Genomic DNA, 6,639 nt, shown 5'->3' with positions numbered 1-6,639 from the left:
AAATGTGCAAGCAACTTCATACCCGAATGGCTACTTTTTCCTTTCTCCTGCAAGGTATAGAACAACTAAGGGTACTGGTCCTGCTTGCTCGCTTTGGTTCTGCTTCTTGGTCAGCACAGAAGCAGGTTCTGAAAGACAACCAGCCATTGAGAATCACTATTGTGGTTCCTAATCGGGATGGAGATTCCGGTCCGGTGTAAGGGACACCTTCTTCTTGATCTGGGGCTCAAAAGTAGCCTGCGCTAAGCAGGGACCTCTTTGGTTCCATCTGTCCACATTCTTCTTCCATCTAGGGGAATTCGGGCTTGATTGTTCCGTATAGTCGATTTGCTCAGTGCCCCCCATGAACAAAGTCCATGAGCTCGAGAAGAGAAGTCAGGCCTTCGGTCAAGAGAGGTCCGGCCCTTCCTAATCATTCTGAATTCGTTGCGGGCTTCTTTCACTTGACTTTTTTCTTTGCCTTTAACGAGGCCTTCTCTCCTTGCCTTCTTACTTTTATGAGTGTTGATGGAAGCTAACAACAAGAAAAGCTACTACTACTAATAGGCAAAAGGTTCCTTTCCTTACTATAGATAGCTTAGACCAGTTCATGAAGACTGGATGACGGCCTTGAACTAGCGATAGGAAGAAGAAAACTACATCACTTCAGACATCAACCCCTATTCTAAGATGACTTTCACATCAGAGTGAGCCGGAAAATCACACACATGGGCCTAAAACCTGTCTCTTTTCTCTCTTTCTTTGCCGTGCTGGGCTATGTGAAATGTGCGGAGGGATCTTGAACTCTATTATTAGCTCGAGTGATCGGCCTTCCATTAAGCACATAGCGATAGTTTGATTCAGGCCAATTGGGGGCGCATCTTCCTGATCTCTCATAATATCACTTGCCCCTCTCTCGCTCTTCTCGGATAGGTTTGGATCTTATTGTTGCCCGATCTCCGCAGGTAAATATCACATTTTCGATCTCTGAGGTTAGCTATGGAGTTGGACTTTTGGCTCTTTTCCATTAATTAGATATGGACTGTGGACGACACGCTTTCCTATAATTTGACAGCACACGATCATACCACATTAACCAGTGGTGTGGGCCCACGTAAAAGCGATAGACATTGCGTGCTCCTAGATCGATTGGAAGTTCTTACACAGTTTCATCTTACGATGCAGTTGCTTTCTTTGTTTTAATCGGATACCAATTGCTTGGATGCATTTGAACTCGAGATGACTTGCAGAAAAAATGCTTTCTAGGGCAATTCCATAGCACCTTTCTATTAGTAAGGTTCTCAAAGGGCTTTCCTTTATGACTATAAACTAAAAAAAATAGGGGCAGGGGGCGCTAACGTTCAAATGACTATATCTATCTTAAATTAAAGCAAGCCCCTTTTCTTCCTTTACTAAGAAACTTATAGAAATAGAAGGCCCTTATTGTTTACTAAAGCAAGAAGTTCGCTAAGGAGAATCCTTCGATGGATACTATCACCAACGGCGACACCAAGGACTCCTTTATTAGGAAGCATCCTTTATATCACATACTAAAAGCATAGGCTTAGAACTAGAAGAAGAATACCGCTTTCAGGGAAAGCATCAGACTCGGACAATCCACTTCCACTTGGAAAGTCATCAATAAGGGGTGAGGTTTACGGAGGGTTTTATTCCGTCTGGGCATGGTTAGACAACTTCTTATCGAGTCTTGTGAACGGTGTTCTGGTCTCTAAAAAAAGAGCTCATATCGAACGTTAGGAAGCCCTGTGGTAGGGTAGTCTGATACCTAGGTTTTCTTAAAACGCATTTTTAGAAGCTCTTTAGCTCATAGGTCTATAGGAAGAACTACTTGTTTTTCAAGTTCGTCATTAAGCATTCATGTGCTATTATATCGCTCCCTCTCTACGTTCAGACAACTACTTTCAACTACTCTCGATAAAAGAATTTAGGATATGAATTGCTTTCTTTCTTTTATAGGATAGAAACTTGTCTTCCACATCCTGTAGCTCCTTCCTGCTTAAAACTTCCAATTAATAACTAGCAAATATCAACACAACACAAGCTCTCTTATCTTACGAGGACAGGGGTTGCTCTTCTTCCTTCGCAGCTGACTTGCTCTCTTCTATCCTTGTTCATCTACTGTACTACTAGGTCAGTCAAGTCCTTAGAGGGAGAGGCTTTAGCGTGATTGTTGTTCTTTCCTGCGTTATTTCTTTCTCTGTCTCAAGGTTCTATCTCTGTTCTTTGTTGTTGCTTGTAGTCTGATTTGAGCTAATGTACCTGTCAATTTGTATCTTTCTTTAGCTTCTCTTGGGATTGAGCTTACATTCAATAGTTGATTTTCTTCCTCGTCAAATGAGCGCTTCCTTAGTAGAGGACTACAAGGCATTGTTCATAATAGGTCAAAGGCAAGGAAAGGTCATGGACAATCCACTAGGGTGCTAATCTCCTCACTTATCCTATCGAGGAAGAAGAAGGATAGAAATAGGATTTGTTGGAGGCTCTTCAGTGCAGTTCTTTCAAGTGATTGACAAGAGTAGGATCGGTCAATTCCTCAGAGGAATAGCATCTATTTTCTATCAATACCTGGGTTCTTCCCTTGTTGTGTTATTGAATTTCAGACCTCTTCTCCACTAGTAGCTTGCTAGCTTAAAGACAGACACACAGGTCTGCCGGCGACAGAGCATAGGGCAAGGAGAGAATAGGCAAGAACTTCGGAAATAGAAAGAAGAGTTTTATGTCCGGCCTTTGAAGAGCTTCTATCGCTTGGGATTGGTTATCCTATTCTAAGTTGCTTCGTCAATAGAAGGAGAGGAGAGAGTTCCTAGTCTAAATGTAGCCCTTGCACTTACTCTTTTCTAGCTTGCTTAGCTCTGATCTAGCTTCTCTAGGCACCTTTCTTTGGCTGCTATGAATGGATTTCTCCCATCATCACCTCTTATTATATGATGACTCTAATCGAATCTACAGCGACAGGTTTTCTACCTGCATAGGAGTTGGCTTTCTTCTTCCTCTTCAATTGCACCTAAGGAAGCTCACTTTTGATCTCTTTATGCCGGTCAAAGTCCAATCAGTGAATTAGCAAGGCTCGGAGACCTAAGTGAATACGTATCCCCCCTTTCATCCAATGGCAGCTAAAGGGCTAGCACAAGACAAAGACATGAAGCAACTATCATAGACTTTTCAACCTAAGATGGATAAAGAGTGGGCAAGGACTTTCGGAAGAATCCTATTAGTACGCGGTTTCAGTAGCAACATCGGATTTCTAGCTAACAGCCAATCAGGAAGGAAGAAAGATCGACTTCAATAGATCGGAGGCTAGGGCAAGGGCAAGGAAGGGGAAGGGAGTAGCTATGGCTAATCAGCCCGTCCATCAAGCCTAGAGAAAGGAAGTATGCCAGTCAGCAAAAATATTAAGAGGGAATGGTGCTTCCAACGTTTAGATGTCGGAAGACCTTGACGTGAGTAGACCTTCTAAGAACCACCGCGTGACCTGTATGAACACAGCAAATTGACTCGCATCTCCGAAAACAGGAAAGCGGAAACAAAGCAACAAGGAACTCATTAGCAGCCCACGGGATATGCTTCATTAGCTGCCCTTTGGTAGTTCATTCAAGAACAAGGAAGCTACAAAAGTAGAACTCTTTTAACTACCTATACGGGTACTTTAGCTCAACTCCAGACTATTGAACTACGGGATTAGTCACAACTACCTATTCAATTAGCCCTTTCAAGCTGCCTTAGTCCTAGGTACCTTTCACTAAAGAGAAGAGGAAAACATCCTAAACAACAGGTTTCATTCCGGCCGAAGTAGCTCAGTAGCTCATTTCCGTTGCTTGGTTGACGACAGCTACAATTACCTCCTGTTGTTTGGTCGGCTGATTCGCCTTCCCGGGCTCATTTCAATTAGCTCTAAACACTCCTGACTGGGGTTATGTTGAGCGTTTGGCGACTGACCACGAGGCTAAGCTCGATGAGAAAGGAAATAGACTTCACAGAGAAGTGGCAACTCAGTTTACGAGTTCGCGCTTGCTGTGAGTACGTTTGGTGGTATGCTGATAAATCTGTTGATCTCACGGTTCCCTTTCCCCTTAAAGCTTATTGGCTCCTTTAAGGCTGATGCGTAGGAGTTAGGTTTCAAACCGAAAAAGATCCCACTGCTTGCAGTTGATTCTATTGCTATAAGGTTGTTGGCTCTAAAGCTTATGTTATCTGAAAAGGGGAAAAGCTGCCATACATTAATAATTAATATAAAATAGAATGTGTGATAGTTGGTGGGAATCTCCCTTTACGGAACGTACTTTCCTCTTTCGAATTAGCTTCTCCTACGAGACTTTCCTGTCAAAGAAGAAGGGGCAACTAGGTAAAAGATGGGACTCTGCGAAGAAACTCTACACCGGGAAAGAAGAATAGGCAAGCTAGGCACTAATGAGAAAGCCTTGGTTGAAGGGAAGACTTAGGAATATAGATAAATGCCTCTTAGATAGCCACACATCTCTACCGCTTCCGCTCTTTCTTTTCCCTATAGATTTTTTACTATTTCTTTCTATACTTTCTATACCTTAAAAGGCAAGAAGATTGAAAGAAATGGAAGACAAGGACAAGGCAAGAGACTAAACGTAAAGAAAGAGACTCCTTCTTTTTATAGCACAAATCCATTGGCCCATGGGCGGGTACCTATTGATTAGCACAGATAGAAAGGCGACGAGCTAGGAGTGACTTTTCCTCAACTATGGTAATGGTAGTAGAAGGCAGCGCCCCTTACTGCTCTCTTGGGCTTCCTTCGCAAAGGGGTTCTGTCGAGAACAAAAAAAGGAATATCTTAGCGTGATACTCGGGGAGTACTTGAAAGCAATGAATAGCTCTCTAAGGCTGCAAGCAAGATGGATACAGAAACCTTGCAAATGAGTCAAGAAGGCCTGTCAATTCAGCAAGAGCATCGGTCCTATCGTTTTCCCTTTGACTTTACTAGTGGGGCTTGCTGCGGATAGACCCCTTCCTAACCTAAAGAGCAACTTTCTTTCCCGATCTCAATGAAAAAAGGTACTGATCTAATCGGGAAAGCCGGATCAGACAAGGAAGAAGGAAGAGTTTGCAAAAGAGTTGCAGATTCAATTCTGTCAAATCCTATACAAGAGGCTTGCTCCATGGAATACGGGAAAGTCAAGATGCAACTATCCCTAAAATAAATGGCTGTATACAGTGCGATATGGCTTAGCTTCTCTTAGCTCTAGGAAAGAAATAGTAGTTGTCTGGTCGGAAAGAATGGAAGAAAAGTATACCTTAAAAGTGAAATGACGAAATTTAATTTGTCGATTCAAAAGCTGTAAATGAAAAACTATCAATATAGGCTCAGCTGTGTCACTATTGAAAGTTAAGCCGAAGGAAAGAATCCGAGGGAAAGATCCTTTCAGTCTAAGGGAATGGCCTACTGTCCTTTATCTCTACACCGAACTGGGTTACAAAACAACCTTTCCATCTTCATTGACCGAGTAGCTGGACAAAGAACAAAGGAAGGGTACCATCCCCGTTTGGAGAAACCTTTCTTTTGTTCAAGGTTTTTCTATGTAGGTAGTTTGTTTTTTACTATCATGGAATAGGGAGAGAAAGAGAAGATCAAGAGTTTCGAAAAGCACGCAAGTATGAAAGCAATTGAAGTTCTAACTTTTCCCGTGGAAGGACAGGAAAGAGGAAAGCCTCAGAGGAGAGAGTGATTCAGCTGCTAACAAGCGCTGGTTTTTCCTGGAATGAAGGGTTATTCGGGAAACGTCTGTTGATGAGGAGGTGTTACATAGTAAAAAAGGAAACCAGGGCTCCGTTCGAAGAGACGAAGTTTTGTCCTTCTCCCTCACATGCTCCTTCCCATGAGCTACTCGGTTGGCTTCGTGAACGAAAACGCCGATCACCCTCACGCGGGAAGATGAACATTTAAAGGGCTGAAAGGGTAGCGACGGGATGTAGATGTTGATTTTGGTGGTCGTGTACTGTAGTTATAATGCCTTCGACACACACGGTTGAGGCTTCTACTTTTCTTTGGTCCCAGCATGACCGACCGAGTGTAACGACCGCAGAAGGTACGGCCGAAGAATTCATCTCCAAGTCAACAGCATGTCGGGCAGGTCAAAGGCTCAAATCCGGGGAGAATCGAGAGGAACCTAAGCGAGGCCGAAAAATTGATATTACGCAATCCTTACTGTCCATCTTTCTTTATCCGCCAACCCCCGGCCCCCAATAGAATATGGGATATTTTATGCCTCGTGAAAGTAATGACTGGCAAAGCCATACTCCGTAATATCCAAAAAAATATCATTTAACGTAGACCCACCAGATCCCCAATGAATGACCTGCTCAACTCTTTTTGAATATGTCTAGTTTTCCGGCAGGGAAAATCATGTGTTACCGTAAGTTTTTTGACACCTTCGGTGACAGCATTCGTGTATCCACAGCGTTCGTTTTGCTCCAGGGGATCGTAGTTCAAATTCGTATGGGGAGTGGGGGAGGTTTAGATAAGAGGGAGGGGGACTGCGAACGCATTAAGAAAGCAAGCCCATGAAGCGCCAGGGAACCATGCATTCCTCCCGGGCTGGGCTCAGGGACAGCAATCAGCCGCTTCCCCTGTTGTCGTCAGCTCGTTCTTGACAGATCCGATCGGGTGTTCAT

The sequence above is a fragment of the Arachis ipaensis genome, chromosome B9 (genome assembly GCF_059453495.1).
Source record: "Arachis ipaensis isolate K30076 ecotype BB chromosome B9, ASM5945349v1, whole genome shotgun sequence".
NCBI classification, from domain to species: Eukaryota; Viridiplantae; Streptophyta; class Magnoliopsida; order Fabales; family Fabaceae; genus Arachis; species Arachis ipaensis.
Note: the sequence above shows the minus strand (reverse complement) of the source record.